At 40.0% G+C, this 17,747-nt stretch overlaps 1 protein-coding gene across 1 annotated transcript in view; it reads right to left on the bottom strand.

The window, feature by feature from the left end:
* RARB (retinoic acid receptor beta) overlaps window positions 1–17,747 on the bottom strand; it is an 802,273-nt gene that overhangs the window by 635,662 nt on the left and 148,864 nt on the right. The gene's annotated exons all lie outside the window — the stretch shown is intronic.

Here is a 17,747-nt window from a genome sequence, read left to right as displayed (position 1 = left end):
GAGAGAGAGAGAGAGAGAGAGAGAGAGAGGCATCGGTGAGTTAGAGATTAAAAAGACTGAGCATTCCTTCTGGTCCTTAGTTTGGCTAAGAAAAGGGACATCTGGAAAGGGATGATGGAAGACTAGATGAATAAGAAGAGAACAAGGGGGGGGGGAGGGGGATGAAGGGAGAGAGACAGGAGGGGAAGGAGAGGGACAAAGGGGGAGAGGGAGAGAGAGAGAAGAAGAGGGAGAGAGAGAGATCTCCATAAGAAAAAATCAGTTGAATTCATCTCTCTATATATTTTTGTTGTTGTTGAGTCCTTTCAGCTGTGTCAAACTGTTTGCAATCTCATTTGGGATTTACTTGGCTAAGATACTGGGGTGGTGTGTCATTTCCTTCTCCAGCTCACTTGAGGATGAGGCAAACTGAGGCAAACAGGGCGGAGGCAAACAGGATTAAGTGACTTGCCCAAGGTCTGAGACCAGATTTGAACTAAGAAAGAGAAGTCTTTCCGATTCCAAGCCCAGGATGATGTACAAATGAAGCCATGTGATTTTGCTATAAAACTCTTGGTATATGGAGGGTTAATAAAGAACAGGGGAAAAGACATGGAAGAAAGACTTTAAAATAACTACATTTCTCCCTTTCCATGTCTGAGGATAGTCATGGGGTCAAATTATACCCCCTCCCTTTATGGGGAACTGAATTGGATTATTATTTTATAATAATCGCCAAATAGGATAGACTTCTCCCCAAATTTAAGAAATGTGGGCATTCACTAGACAAACACTTCATAACACAAAGATAACATAAAGTTCTTATTAATAAGAGCCAGTGTGAGTATAGCACACATTGCCAAACTCTTGCATCACATGCTCATGTGGCTTGTAAAGACAATTTCCATGGCTCTGATTTGTAGGTACAGAATAAATAGATGTTTGTTGGTTGCTTGATTGATTTCAGGGGGCCGACCTATGTCACCAATATTGGTGACCAGAGCTCTAACTAGCAATACTGGTGCCAATATAAGTGATACAAAATGTGTCAGGGTGAGTAGCATTAAACATACCTTCAATTTTGTTGAAGGAAGGTGAGAGTTACCTTGGGCCATGGAGGGGCGCAGGGCAGGAATAAAGTATCCACTTGGTATATGGCCGACACAGGGAAAAATTCATGTTCTTATCTCTTCCTATTTTAACTAAGCTCAGATGTTTCTATTAGCCTGAAGGATTCAGAGCGTTTAGTACCCTTTCTAAATGCTGGCACCAGGGGACAAAGCCCCTCTGCCCCACACTTGCCAAAGCTCAATCAATTACTCTTACTCCTTGAACATTCATTTAACCAAGATTAGTTGCACTATATAGTCAGTCTCCACGGGACATTCTCCTTCCTTTTTCTATCTTCCCTGCTACTTTTTTTATTTCATGTTATTTTTCCTTCCTTCCTTCTTGCGCCTCAGACCATGGAGTACTATGCATAGGCATTTTCTAGCTTGGTTGCTGGTATATGGGGCTAAAAATATGCTGATTTCCATTTCACTGCATACACTTATAAAATGTCAGATGTGGCTGAGATCTCTCTGAGATTTCAAATGTTCTTCAAAGAAAAGAATAAACTGGTATTTCTGAGTGAAGGCTTGGATTGGATGTAGCGAGGTAGGAAAAAAAATAACATGAAAATAAGACCCCATGTAAACAGGAGATTATTATTACTTAGATTCCTATACTGCACCCATCATATAGATCTCTAGGGACAATTGCAAGCCCATTTTCACATAATTATGTGAAGAACATGTATTTTATATGAGATGGTGAAATTAAATACAAAATAGGATATTTTGAAAGAGCTGTAATGTTTTAAATGAAGAAATGAAAGTGTCTTGAGGCATTTGGAGGATAGAAAATTTAGATGCCAGGTTTGTAAAAGGCTATATTAATTCCAAGGCAAATACAGGATAAAAATGAAATACCTAAAGAGGAAAATGAAAGATCTGCAATAAAAATCAACCTATATGATTCAAGTGATTAAGTCTGACTGCTTAACAACAGGGATTTTTTACAACATGAGGCTGGATTCCTGATATCATTTCAGTGGCAGGGTATTGTTGTCACTCCATGGAGAATGTCTCAATGTACCCATGTAGTCATTTCCTCCCACTAGGAAAGTAGCCCCATTGCAGAATTTTGTAGAATCATTTAACTGAAAGAAACCTTAGTGATCATTTAGCCAAATCTTCTCCCTTTTATAGATGAGACCATGTTGACTTGCTTAAAGTACTGGGATGCATCAGGCTTAGAATACTGTGTCAGATTCATACATCTGATGCCAAAGTTGATCATGAAACTGTGACCAAAAATATAAAAAGAAAATACTTATCTTTTAGAAAACAAAAATTTGCAGAGGTTTTTTTCAGATGAAATGTGGTGAACAGTAGTTCCAGGGCAATGGGACAGTCCATTGCACTAATATCAGTATCTCGAATCATTCTATAATCATAGCTCTTTGGGACTGTACCAAAGCCATGTCTTTTACTTCCTCCTATGATGTATTGAGAGGATCTCAGAAGCAGAAAGGGCCTCAATCTAGGACAACTCATACCTGAACAAGTGGTCTCTCCAAAATATCTCACCAGCGGTCATTCTGTGCTTCGGAACTTCAAGTGGGAAGAATCCACCTTCTCTCTAGGCTGGCAGCTCATTGCATTATAAGTTAGCTCTCATTTTTACGAAGTTTATCTGTATTATAAGCAGAAAGTTCTCTCTCTATAACTTCAATCCATTGCTATTCTCTTTTCTGACCCCCCTAGCCAAACAGAGTGGGTCTTGTAATTCTGCCTGGGATAATACTTCAAACAATTGAAGGCAACTATTGTGGTGTATCTAAACTGTTCTTTTGTCCAGGCTAAACATCCCTTTTTCTTTCAACCTCTCCTTACATAGCGTGATATTTAGTCTCCACAATCTTTCTTTTGCATGCTTTTCTGCATGTATCCATGTACACGCACACGCACACATACACATGTGCACACTCAAACACATGCATATTGATAAAAAAGTCCTGTGATGGACCATTGATGTGGATATAGAACAAGATATTTTCCCTTCATAAGATACTCTATCATTAAATGCAGAAATGTATTTATCCTTCATACAGTTTATTCCCTATATTACATTCCTATCTTTGTCACCAAATTTTATGTCAGTGAAAACTGATATAAAAAAAATGGCCTTCAATTTTTTACAAGTCCTCAACACAACCAGGAAACTGAATTATGCCCTGTAGACGAGAGCATTCAATTTGTCTATATTCCAGGAGAGTGCCTAGGTGTAATTATGAGAACATGTGACTGGAAAAAGCCAAAGATTTTCACTTCAATGGAGCCATCTTTAATCTGTTGTTCAATGGGAAGGTCAATGAATCTGTGGTGGCCCCCAGGCCATCCCTGCCCATTCTTGCAGAATCATGATTGGACAATAAAGAGCATAAAGTTATAAAGTTAGCATGGACTTGAAAAGAGAGACCTGGTTTTAAATCTCAGCTCTGGTGTTCACTTACTGTGTCCATCACCTTAGGTAAGTCACAATCTTCATGGACTCCATGTCCTCATCTTTAAAATGAGACAGCTGGAATAGATGAGATGTGTCAGACTCACAAATGCCGGCCACCAAACTCTGGCAGTGCTGGGAATTAGATTGAAATGGAATTGCGATGTGTTTAGCAAAATAAATAAGCTACAACATAGATAATGCTGGCTTGTGGTTTTCTCACTCAATATACAGCCTTTTGGGATCTGTTTCTATTTGAGTTTGATGACTAGACTAGAAGGCTCTACAAATCTTCCCAGGTCTAAATGTATATTTTAAAGAACTGGAAAATCCTCTTTTTCATGATATGGGAATTGCAAATATTTATATGTACGTCTTTACCCAGCAGGAGACTAAGGCTCATAGCTTGATGCTTTCTTAGACTATACCAAGAAGACTCTTCATGATTTACAGGTGTTCCACTTCTCATAATGAAGCAACAATCCTGTTCACACATGAAATACCCTAGATTCAATCATGTGAATTATCCTTTCATTAAAATTACTAGTAATAGCTTTATAATTATATTTGCAAAACATATTCTGCAGAGAAATAAACATGCTCTCTACAGTGCTTGGCTTCTAGGGGCAATAGATGTGGATATGTTGTTATTTTCACCCTCAAGTGATTTATTTTTAATGAAACAAATTTTCTGCTTTGAAAAAAAATAGAAAAGAAATCCACCACACACTCTTGAGTGAGTTTTCAGATGGCTGGCTCTGCAGGCACTTTCATTTTAGATATATGCTTGAACCACATACAACTGGGTTCTTGGGATTTGAGAAAAAAAATGAGAGTGCAATTTCCACGTGAAGAATATACAAAGCTTGGCTTCATGCAAGGCTTGAGGTTTCCAAATGGCTAGCAATCACATTGTTGATTGCAGACTGACGATAATGGGTTTCCTCGTTGATGTCCAAGGAGCGTGCAACTCTTAAAAGAGCCACACAGCGCTTTGAGAAGAACAAGAAACACATCTATGGTCTTATCTTCTATCTGGAGGTTTGAGTGTGAAGCTATTGTGGAGACTGAGCTCCATTAATGTTATTAAACACTTATTGATCAATGGCAACAAAAGCTCAACACCAGAAGGTTCTAGAATATAGCTAGCCCACTAATGCCATTTTTCTTTGTGATGTAATTTTATTAATGAAAGACACATTTAGGCTAAATCATTACTGCAGCAATAGTTTAATACAGGATTCAGGTGAATTAATGGACCCAAACAATGCCAGTCTGACAACAAACAAAAACCATCCAGTATGCCTATAACCACTAACACCACTACTCCATAATCAATGGCCCCCCTGAGGATTCCCTGGACCAAGAAGAGACTTGGCTTTATGTCTTGGACTGGAAGCTTCCTAAGCTTGCCCTGATTTCAACTCAGATCCATGGAAGTGGTCTCAAGGATCTCTGTTGTTCTCATTCAGTCATTTCAGTCATGTCCGACTCTTTGTGACCCCATTTTGGGGTTTCTAGGCAAAGATATTGAAGTGGTTTGCTATTTCCAGCTTATTTTTCAGAAGAGAAAACTGAGGCACACAGTAGTTAAGTGACCTATCCAGGATCACAGAGCTGTTTTCTGGAACTGGATTTGCACTCAGTTCTCCTTGACTCCAGACTCAGCACTGTGTCACCTAGCTGCCCCCTATGAAATGCTGGACTACCCTGAAAATGAACAGCCAAGCCCTGAGTCATAGCACAACCAAACTCTCCCTGCCCCTTGACCTACAGGGAGTATATACAACTCCAAACCTGGGTGATCTAGGCATAAATCTCTCTTCAGACACAGACTGGTGATGTGATCCTGGGCAGATCCCTTAATTCTCTCCATGTCTCAGGCCAGTGGTGTCAAGCTCCAAGAGAAATGGCAGCCATTAATTCATACACAAGGATCCCTGCAGGCCATATATCGACTTAGTTTTAAAATGCAATGCTATCTGTGTTTTATTGTGGATTTATTCATTATGTCAAATATTTCCTAATTACATTTAATCTTGTTCAGGTGAGTTACCTACCATGTCTGACCCCTCTGCTCTAGACCACCTTTTAAGAGAAGACAGGGAAAAAGGGGAGAGGGGAAGAGGAAGAAGAGGATGGGGGAGGGGGAAAGAGGAAAAAGGGAAGGGGAGAGGGAAGAGAGGGAAGGAGAGGGAGGAGTGGAAGACGGAAGAGGGAGTGAGTATGTCAGTGTGTGTCAGGCAGGTCAGACAACCTGCCCAACCACCATCTCTCCTTAGACTGTGATGGGAACAGTTCAGGACCCAGAACCCAAGAACCTAGGAATTACAATGCTTTCATCTCTGTGGTCATAGTCATCATTCCTGGAAGCATCTCTTTGGACATGTAGCCTGGCCACTCTTGAAGATGCTACAGTCACAGCTACAGAAGACGCAGGAAAAAAAATCTTCTCATCATCCATGTCCTAGGCATTGCTAAGGGCTTCAATATCAGAAACTTATGGGATTTTGTCAGTGTAGAACAACATCAAGAAGAGGTCCCACAATCTGCCTCAGACCCCAGGACCCTTCTGGTCAATGTTCACTGAAAATGGCCATGTGTACCATTTCCTCCATTAGAATGGGGGCTCTTGGAGAGCTGGCACTGTCTCTGCTTTTCTATTTGTATTCCCAGCATGGAGCACACATTAAGTGTTTAATAAATGTCTTTTTTTCTATTCATTCACAAAATGTTTTGTATTTAACTCCCCTGTATAAGTTTATAAGTCCTCACTTTACATTAATGCTGTGTGTAGTTGTAGATGATGTCTGTATTTGTGGACTTCCCAATTGGAATGTGAGCTGTCAGGCTGGGTGTGCACAGAGGCTGCATGCAGAAGTGACGGCTGTGGGCCCTGGGATGGAAGCATTGCTGTTCCTAAGGCTTTTGGATCTTGGGTCCTAGGAGGTTTCCTTTGGGGTCCGAGGAGAAAGGGTCAGGCCTTGTATGCACAGCATTTAATGCAGTGCCCAACACACAGGATGCACAGCAGACATTCTTGGAACTGATTCGCCTGCATTGACCAGGGGAGGCTCCTCATTTGGGAGCTCTGTGGGCCAATGAGATCAGCCCCTACTTATAACCCTCACATACAGTCAGCACGAGCACAACCCTGACTTCACAGTCAGTACACAGCAAGGACCGCCCACCACAACCTCAACAATACAGTCTCATGAACTTATCTGGGATTCAGGGGGAGGGGTGATTGTGTATAGTCTCACAGCTAGCATTCATTGGGCCAGGAAGTGGAGACAGCCGGACCTGAAGGTCAACACTCTACTCACAGTGCCACGCTGCTTCTCTAGGTCCCCTTCCAACATCCATTTCCCAAGGTTATTGATTTCCAGCCTTTTATTTTGCATTATTCCAACTCAGACTATTCAGATAACGAATTCAACACACACATACATAGTATGTCTATAGGATCTCTATATATGTATGTGTGTAACATATCTATATAATGTAACCTACATCTATAGCACATTATATACCTACATAATACAATCTATGCCTATGATATATCATATATTTATATATCAGTAAGAGCTAATTGTAATTTCTCAGCAAGGTGGTCCCTTCAAATATTCTGATAGCTACTCTGTCAGCAATCATGATGGGTGACCACTCAAACCTGTTAACATCTGCTCAAAGCCAATTCTTACTCCTCCACTACTCCTTCCCACACTAAAGCAAGCTAGCGTTCGTCTGGATAATTCCTTGAAGCCCTGAATGCTTCGTATATCACGTTTCCACCAAGTTTCATTTATATAATTAGTGCTAACATATGGCCCACAATCAGCACTGGAGATTCGGAATCATTTTTAGCACGCCGTTAGGCCTAAAGGGGGATGGATTCAATATGAAGGAAAGGGAATTAAGCATGCAAATTCCATTTACAATAACAAGAATATGGCAATGAAAATGTACCCCCAAAAGATCTGATGGCTAATCACATTGTAAGCAAAAAAGAATTACTTACTTAATATGTGGAATAACCTACAGCAAATGGGACAAAAATTCACAAGACATCCATTTGACCCTGTGCCTTTAGTTACTCTGTGGACCCACCAAAACAACCCACCTGGCTAGCCTCATTAACACAAACTGACAAGGGAAACCTTCTCTGAATGATTTCTTTGGTTGGGAGCAGCGGCTCCCAAGGGTCTCTCTGAAAGAATTTTTGCCTTCTTGCTGGGAAAATCCAGGCACATTCTGGGTAGATAAACTGCCCTGTGCACAGTAGGTTTTTAAATATTTGAAGCAGCATTATACATGGAAAAAAGAGCTGGAGGCAGAGGCCCCAGCTTCACATATCTGTTCCCCCTTTTACTCCTAGTCTAGGCTTGGCTAAGGCATTCCCATTCTCTGACCCTCTGGTTTCCCATATGTAAAATAAGAAGGTTAGAGCAAAAAGCACCTCTTAGGTGCTTTCCAGGTCTATGTCTATGAGCCTGTGTACGATCTGTTTGAAGTGGGCTGTCTGATGGGGTATAATCTGGGAACAGTAGGAGAGGGCTTACATAGGAGAAAATGGGTGAAGGACAATTATCCCTTTCTTCTTCTAGGATGATGGTATTTATTGTCTTTTGTTCAGTTGTGTCTGACTCATGACTCTGTGAAACATGCTGTCCATGGAGTTTTCTTGGCAAGGATACTAGAGTAGTTTGTCATTTCCTTCTCCAGGTGATTAAGGCAAACGGAGGTTAAGTGACTTGCCCAGGGACACACAGCTAACACACGTCTAAGACAGGATTTGAACTTTTGACTCCAGGTTCAGTGCTCTATGGACCATGGCATCACCTAGCTTCCTCCAATGATGGAATTATTGAGAAGCCTTATAGGACAGTGGATTGAAAGTTGAGTTAGAAATCAGCAAGAGTTAGGTTCAAACCTCAACTCTGACACTTTCTAGCTGTGTGTCCCTGGGCAAATCACATAACCTCTCTGAGCTACAAGCAATTCCCCAGGACTTTCATACCAAGTAACAGAGATTTCAAATCAAAGTTGGTAGAAGGAGTTTTTCTTGCCCCTATACCATGAATTGCTTGCACTGATGAAATCACAGAGCATTCATGCATTTGCATGGTATTACTGGGTTTTTTTTGGTGGGGGGGGAAAAGAACATTTCTCTCTGAATTATAAAAAAATACTAGAAAAATGTGCTTAATAACATGGCAGCTGGAGGATGCCACATGCTGTCAATATCTCCAAAGTATCTTCATTATTACAAATCAATATCTCACTCTTCTAATTTTCTTAGGTTCTTTAGAGAGATTTCCACTGTTACACATATTATATCCTTGTCTAAATCTACATTACAGAAGAGAACCCTCCTGTAGGACAAAAAAGTGACATGTAGTATCCTTGGGTCCTGAAAGAAATATGCATTTGCAAGGCCAGTAATCCTGTGATTGTGGATAGCTATCTTAGCTCCTTTGCAATGAGATGGGGAAGCAAAAAATGAAGGAATAGAATTAATTCTACTATTGCTATGAAATATTCTCCATAGCCAATCTCAGACTACTGAGCTTCCTTCTAGGTCACTCCCAGGTATTATCTCCAATGAAATTTTTTCCTGATTCTCCCAGCTGGTTTTTTAAAAGTAATTTATTATAAATTAATATTAAATATCCATACCGAGCACAATTTCTGGCACATAGTAGGCACTTCATAAATGTTTATTGATTGATTGAATCAACTTATTAAGCTTGACAGATAGATGAAGCAGCAGATAGCATACTGAGACTGGAGTCAGAAAGACACAGGTTCAAATCCTTCCTCAAATACTAGCTATGTTACCCTGGGCAAGTCATAACATCTCTCAGTCTCTGTTCCTCCTCTGTAAAATGGAGATAATAATGGGGTTTTTGTGAGGATCAAATGAGATCCCATATGTACAAAGCTTTGGAAATAGTAAAGCACTATTCAAATGCTGGCTATTGATATTAGTCATACTTGTGATCACATTTATATTAATTTTAATGTATAAAATGCAACTTTGCATTTTCATCAAGATTCTTTTGTTCAATTAAAAATAGCAGTTCTTTAGTGCCTGCCATGCCCCAGGTACTGTGCTAAGTGTGGAGGTTTGATATTAAAGTGATAATAAATAATCTTCAAATGAAATTCTGCTAAAGTTCTTTCTAGCATAGAAGGTGGTACCTAACATGAACCTGGAAAGATGCACAAGATTCTAAGATTGGCTACAAAGAATATGTTATGGCAACCTTCGATCTCTCCAGTTTTAAGGCATCATCTCACAGAAAAGGAGTAGTAATCCACCATCCATCTGGTAATTGCTTGCCTTCAAACTGAAGCCAGTGGCAGCACTGTCTCTAATGAGGAGCCTATGTTCTGTGCCTCTGCAGTGAGGAGGAAATGTAATCTCAGTACTTCAGAACATGGACCCCCCCCCCCACCGCAACTCTTCTACATGTCAGAAATTGTACTATATTATCCACTGGTGGAGAAAATGCATGATGACAAAAAGTTACCATAAATTTAGTAAAGCTTTTAAATTAATTTGGATTTTATTAATCATCATAGCATCGATATACATTTGAAGAATAGTAGTATGCATATGAGTAGTAGATTATTCAGTATGTAAGAGATGAATTTGGTTATTTATGAATGTGATTATTCATGGACTCCTTGAAGAATCCTTATGTGCCCTCCCACCCCAACCCTTGCTCCCAGGTTGAGAACTACTGACAGAGTAGAAAGAACAGTGGATTTGAAGTCAGCTGACTTGAATAACCTTTGAAAACCCACTCCAACTCTGAAGGTGTTAAGTTCTTCAAATGCCAATTGAAAAGGCTGACCTTGAGATCCCTTGCAGTCCTTAACCTATGGCCATATAGCCTTGCTGATTTTCAGTTTCCTCCTAAGTAAAATGAGGGGATTAGACCAGATGACCTCCAATGTACCTGGCTGCTCTGAATTGTGATACTGAGGAGGAAGAGAAGGGGACCCGAATCAAAAGGCCCTCTAGGAGCCATGGCCTCCAAATCCACTCAGCCCACAATGTATAGACAAAGAAGTATGGAATCAGTGGTTGAGTTATGCAAATTTGTTGATGGAAATAGAAAGGATTTTGATAGTAATTCAGTACAAATTCTTTGCCATCAGAAACTATGAAAAAGATATCCTTAAGGAACCTACAGTTGAAGAACAATGTAGATTATACAAGCAGTAGATAGTGTATGCTAACCACTGCAGGCTATAAAATTTTAGCACCTACCAAATACCTAGCCAGATAACACCTGGTAGTTAGAATTCTCCACCAGAAGTTCACTACTGTTTGTGAACTGACAGATCAATTCTGTAAATATAGACCTCAAAATATCCTGGAGAACTCAACCAAGAAATTGTTGTAGAAACAGATCATTATCACAGACCTAGCCTTTGCTTGCATTTACCCAAACCTAACATTGCTTCATAAAAACTTAACAGCAATGTTTTTGATGGATATCGCCATCCCCAATACTCATAATTTTCAAGTTACATGGAACAGAAAGCTTTCCCTGAGGAGACAAAATCATGTGGGAACAGGAAAAGATGTTTGTCAGTCATCCCTCTTGCCCTTTGTGCTACTGCAGTTGTATTGAGGATACTTTTGTTAAACCGGCAGAGGGTGTGTTTGTGTTACATCCTTGTATGTTTATTCATCTACATAACTTAAAGATTTTGCAAACTTGTGAGAAAGTCTGTAGAACACTGAACATAAAGAAATTGCAACAGCAGGATAGTGATTTGTCTCAGGATGATCTCAGATGATCCTCATCAAAAGAGTGAGAGGCAATAATAATAAAACGCCTATACTTAACACACACTACCAATGCAATCATTTCGAAAATGACTGTTAGAAAATGTGGCATTTTTCAGGAAGACAGCTTGAGCCCATTATGGTTCTGCCTAGCCTTGGATCGATTATCACCCCTACCAAAGTTAACTTAGTATGGCTTCTAAATTACAAGGGGTTGAATTGAAACATCTTATTAAACATGTGATAAACACTGACGACCTCAAAATCTATGGCTTCACCAAAAACAAAAACAAAACAAAATCCAAAGTACATAAAACATCTTCTTGATCTCCTGGATTCCTCTAAATGGTATTAAAATTCTATTTGGATTTGATAAGTGTAAAATTCTTCATATACACCAAGGACACATAGAAAATAAAGGCATTGAACTGGAAGGAGGTGATGTCTAGTCTATGAATGCAGGTGATGTCTAACCCTTTGGTCACCTCCAGGAAACACACATTTAGCATAAAGATATTAAAGAGAAGATGTGGCATCATATGCTAGGAGAGGTAATAGCATCCTAAACTGAAATCCCAATGGGAAAAAAAATAGATTTAAAGCATTTGCCTGCATGAACTCAAGCAACAATATGCCAAGAGAGAAATGTCAAACTGTCTGAGTTGTATAGATTTGTCGAAAAGAAAGGATTTATGATGGAAGTTCAGGATCTGGTCATGGCCATTAAAAAAAAATACTACAGAAGCTTTATCCCTAAGGAACCAAAACTAAGGTACCAGTGTAGATTATGCAATGAAATGGCAGAAACTACGTAACTCTCTCCTGGAGGATATAGAAATTTGGCACCTACAAAAAAACCCAACAACCTAGCAAGACATAACCTGGGTTTTTTAATTAAACTCACTATCTTTCATAGACTGAGAAAAGATAGAGACTACCAAACTGACCTCAAAATATCTTGGGCCATGCAAGCACCAAATGCAAACAAGGGGTAGCCAGTGGAAAAAAGGGTAATAAGCCTTGAGCTAGACAACCTCTAACTTTCCTTCCTGTTATTAAGTGTGTGATCCCACGATCAAACCAGGTGATGGAGAATCCATTGGTGACTTCTATATGGGAGAGAAAGAACAGTCAGATGTGCCTTTCCTGCCAATGAGGTATTGTATGTCAAGTTCTTGATAAAGCACTCTATAAATGGTATTTATCATCATCATCATTATTGTTTTGATATTATCACCATTATAATTTATTAAAATCATTCCTTTCATATTGTTCAATGGAGTTCATTCAACAGTGGTCTTAGAATAAGTTATTTTGTGGCTCAAATTCTTTAATATTTAGTGTTCTGTTTAATACTGCACACGTAAATAAAATACCTACTTTTATATTTAAATACCATAAGGTATAAGGTCATTTTTATAGGCTTATGGAAAGCATTCTCAGGATAGCAAAAGCCAGGGTGATATATATGGTATTATGATATATGGTCAACTGGATGGACACTCATGTTTCCACATAATTTTGATATCCTCTGCTCAGTCTCTATATTCTGAAAACTTTTCAGTCTTGCAGCCTGGAGACTGAGTGTTTGTATTAAATGTATTTTTTAATTGCTGGTTAACTTTTTAATAAATCAATATTACGTTCTGGTCATATGAGTAACAATTTTGTCTATGATAATGGTCCAGTTCCACTATATATTATTGGTTGGGTTCTCCAAGATATTTTGAGGTCAGTATTGGTAGTCTCTTCCCTGTGTCAGTCTATGAAAGATAGTGAGTTTAATTCAAAAGTCCAGGTCATGTCTTAGGTTGTTTTGTTGGGTTTTTTTGTAGGTGCCAAATTTTTGCATCCTTCAGGAATGAGTTATACAGTTTCTACCATTTCATTGCACAACCTATACTCAGTTTTGGTTCTTTCGGGATAACCTTTCTGTATTTTTTATGAGCATAACCAGATCCTGCCTGAACTTCCATCATAAATCCTTCCTTTTCAACAAATGTATATAACTCAGTCAGTTTGACATTTCTATATTGGCATATTTGCACAGTACAAAGTGTACATGCTTTATGTTCAGAACCAAGGTGTAATGTAATATCAAGCAAAGGCAACTTCCCAGGTTCAAAATACCAGCATAGGTGCTCTCTATTTTATTCAGTAACAAACCCAGAACAGAGAAGATCAAAACATGACATCATTCAAAATACAGCATTTACTAAGCGTGATTAAATAATCTCCAAGTACTACCCCACCCCAGGATCTTCCAATCATTCAATCAATTACAAAGTCCCTGTTCTAAATACTTCTCCACCCCTAGGCTATACCTTAATTAAGTCCACCACAAAGCCCCTCTTCTCAAATGGAGATTAGTTTCCAAACATAAGTAAAATACATTCATTTGCTCAACCATAGAACACAAAAAGGTCAAAAGTTCCCCACCCCTGGATCACAATTGAATCTACCCCAGAGTTACATCAAGTTTAAACACAGCACTTAATACCCAAATGGAGGTCTTTTCTTCATCTTGACTCGAGGCAAGTTCTCAGCAATCTTAGTTCCTGGAGAGACAAGGCTTAGCAAGGCCATAAGATACATTGCCAATCCCTTCATGAATTTATCCTCTGTCTGTAGAACAGTCCTAGAACCCCTGAACACATTAGCAAAGCCCTCTCCCAGGATTTCTGTAAACATACAACAAGAAAATCCTTCTTCAGGGCTTCTGAACCAACAGAAAGGCTCCCAGACCCCTGCAACAACAGCACTGTCCCTCACCAGTGGACAGTATTCACTCTGTCTGCAGGACAGTCTCCAGACCCCTGCAACAACAGTACTGTCCCTCACCAGTGGACAGTATTCACTCTCTGTCTGCAGGACAGTCTCAGGGCTTCTTAGCGAACAGCCAGGTTCCAGGACTTCTTCAACAAAAGGACAGTCTTTCACCAGTGGACAAATCTGGCAAAATAACATCAAAACAGACAGACAAAGTACCAGCAAAACAGCCATGTCTCCTCAGTCCTTGGCAGCTCAGGGGGCAGGTCTCAAAAGTCCAGGGCAATTCAAAGCGGCCACCAGCAATTCTCTTAGTCTCTCTCTCTCCACGAGGTGCTGCTACCAAAAAAGATCTTCCGCCTCTCTCTTGTGTCTCCAAATCTACGTCACCAGCTCCTCCCAATTCAGGACTTTCTTTTCACATCAACAAGCCCATCCCACAGGTGGGATTAACAAACTCTGGGTTTTAACACAATTTGAAAACCAAGCCAATACAGGGGAATCTTTAATTGCCATTACTATCACACAAGGTTGAAGTGAAGTACACCAGGGGGAAGTGCTGCCAGGAACACCTCGGATTCATTATGCATTTGATTTTTAATTAATTTTTGGTGATTTTGTGTTAAGAAACTTTTTATTGTTGCCAAACTTTTTGCAACCCCCATATGAGGTTGAAACCTACAGTTTAAGAAGCCCTGGTCTAGCTCAATCCCCAGCTTTTACAGATGAGAAAAGTGAGATGGGCCCAAAATTACAAAAGTAGTGACAGTCAGAATTTGAACCCAGGTCCTCCACCTCCAAATTAAGCTCACTTTCTACTTTTTTTTTTGCCTCCCCTCCAATGGGAGTTCTAGAGGTCTCTCTGCAAAAGGGCCTTCTATGACATGAAACCTACCCCTGGGCCCACCTCTTTGAATCTGCACAACCCTGCTATTTCCTGCCTTTTTAGTCAGGGATCTCCAAAAAAAAAGCGGTCCCAGAATGGAGCCCACCGTGGGCTCTGGGAATGTCTGACAACAGAATCTCATGTTCCCTGGCAAACAAATGCATTAACCATGGAAAAGATCGCTTTTAGCCTAGCCTTGACAGGTGGGTGGCATTAGGGAGTGGGTTGCTGGAGCAATCTGGGGGACATGTTGATACTCTGTCAATTGGCAGCGGCGTTAGATGAGGAGTATCCGCCACAGAATGCTTAGGGACTTGGCTGGTCGTCCCTTATCATCCTCAGGAAGGAAAGTGAGACATTTCCTTTGGGCTTCTACCCCTCATGCTTATCTTTGATTTTTGCAGCTCTTACAAACTAGGACTTGTCTCATGTCTACAAGTCTCTCTTATGCGAGCATATTCTGTAATTCTATTGAGGGATCGGCCATATTCTCTTAGAGACAATGGAGAGAGAGTCAAAGATTCTCGGGGCGGGGGGGGGGGGATTCATTTTGATTCACTGAGCAGCTTTCATAATCTTAGAAAACCTTCACTGGAGTCTCTTTAAAACTCTTTCCAGCTCTTTGATCCAAGAGTGCCCTTTTCCTTTGGAATTTTGGCAAGACACACCCTCCACACTATCCAATGTTTAATTAACGGGGGTTATTCTCCAGTACACTTAATTACAGGTCAGTATTCTGACTATATAAATCATTAAAAAAGGAGAGGAAATGACATAAAAGCACTTCACTAATGTAATTTATAGTTATCTGAACTGATCCCAAGAAAGAATGGTACTGGGTTATAATTAATGATTATCTTAATGCCAAAAATCATATTTTTCTGCCTGGCTTTAACAGCACATGTCATGGTAATTACAGTTAAGTCTTTATTATTCTGGGGCCAATTCTACGTGTAGTTTTCAGATTATCTGTGCTGACTTTTTCTTTCCTTCTTCCTCTTTTGGCCTTTTTGTTCATCAATCCTTCCACCAGAAGGTGAAGGAGAGGGTAAAATAGAGAAAGTTGAATTAGTTAATTTTCTGTGTACCTTAGACCATACAAAGAACCTAGAGATCATAAGGGTATGCATTTAAAGATGAATGGGGCTTTAGAACGTGACTAGACCAATCTCCCCATCTTACAGATGAAAATAGAGCCAAAAGGTTTCACAGTTAGTCATCAAGAAGAAACCAAAATCCATTTCTCTTACTAACAGGACATTGTTCTTTCCACTTGACCATTGGTACTAACTATAATCTCTTATCAATCAAATATCTTAATTAAATTTCACCTAACATTTCAATTCAACAAGGATTTAAGTGCCCACCAAATGCCAGACACTATGCTAGGCGCTGGGTATTCAAAGAGAAAACAGAAAACATAGCCTGCTCTCTCTGAGCTCACATTCTTCTGAAAGGTGTAGGGAATGACTGCAGAAAACCATGGAGTCAGAGCTGGAAGAGATTTTAAGTCATCTCCTGCCATCATTCTACACCTAAGAAAACAGGGCTAGACAGATTTAAGTGAGCTGTCCTGGATAAATAAATAAATACAAGACACAGATAAAGCAAATGTAAATCAATTAGGGGCAGGGGAGGTTGAGAATCAGGAAAGGCTTCCTGTAGGAGGTAGCTTTGGGTGGGAAATTGAATGGAGCTAGGGAATTCAAGAGGTGAAAGGGGCGAACTCTATTTGATTGTAACAAAACAAAAAGCAAAGCATTGAGAAAACACCTGGCTTCTCTACTTTGCCTTCTTGCCCCACTGGGGTGCGGGTGCAAGGGGAAGGGGGGGCATTTAAGATGCAGCAATGCTGTGGCTGCTTGGGCTGTAGTTGTGCCAATTAATACTTTCCAAAACACGTGTTTTGCTCAAATCTGGCTTCAGGCATTTACTAATTGTGTGACTCTGGGCAAATCACTTAACCCTGTTTGCCTCAGTTTCCTCATCTATAAAATGACCTAGAGAAGGAAATGGTAACCCATTCCAGTATCCCTGCTGAGAAAATCCCAATTGTGGGGCCACTAAGAATCAGACACAACTGAAAAAAAATGACTGAACAGCAACAATACCATATCAGGACTGGTGGAGGGAGGGTACTACAAACACCAGCATCCAAATAAGCACATAGAAGCCTCTCTGGTCATGGCAGGGGACCACCTGGAGCTAAGGACACTTCTGTAAACCTTAGCAACTGTCCCTTCCAGCTCCCAAAATGCCTTCCTGATTTTAAAGCCCCATAGGTGAGTCTCAAAGCAGACCGTGCTCAGAGGGAATTCCCTTCTATAGCAAGTGAGACTCCAGAACATTCTCAGAATCCCGTAAGATTAATTTTTTCAATTTAATATTCTCCTGCTGTGTCACAAAACTAAATTCATCTCTCTCGAGCAAGCTTGTCGGTGGCTAAAATAAGAATGGGCAAGAAACAATGTTAATACAACTCTCATCGCTCCACCAACTGAGACATGTCGAGTTAGCAGACAGCGGGCCATGTTTTTACAATTCAGTTTTGATTGTGTAATATCACAGTAATAAGGCAGGAAAGTGGCAAACAAACACTCCAATGTTTTATCTCAACAAGATTCCCTCATTTTCCTGGGCCAAATGAGAATGCTCACAGATTTCCAGACGCAAGTCCTATGCTAACATATGGCTCACCATTAGATGTCTTAGGATCTCAAAATTCAGTGCAAACATCATTTGCCAAAGTTGCTTTCC

This window comes from Petaurus breviceps, unplaced genomic scaffold (genome assembly GCF_028583685.1).
Source record: "Petaurus breviceps papuanus isolate PSGF00001 unplaced genomic scaffold, PetGlider_PUasm1.0 185, whole genome shotgun sequence".
NCBI classification, from domain to species: Eukaryota; Metazoa; Chordata; class Mammalia; order Diprotodontia; family Petauridae; genus Petaurus; species Petaurus breviceps.
Note: the sequence above shows the minus strand (reverse complement) of the source record. Positions and strands in the feature narration are given on the sequence as shown.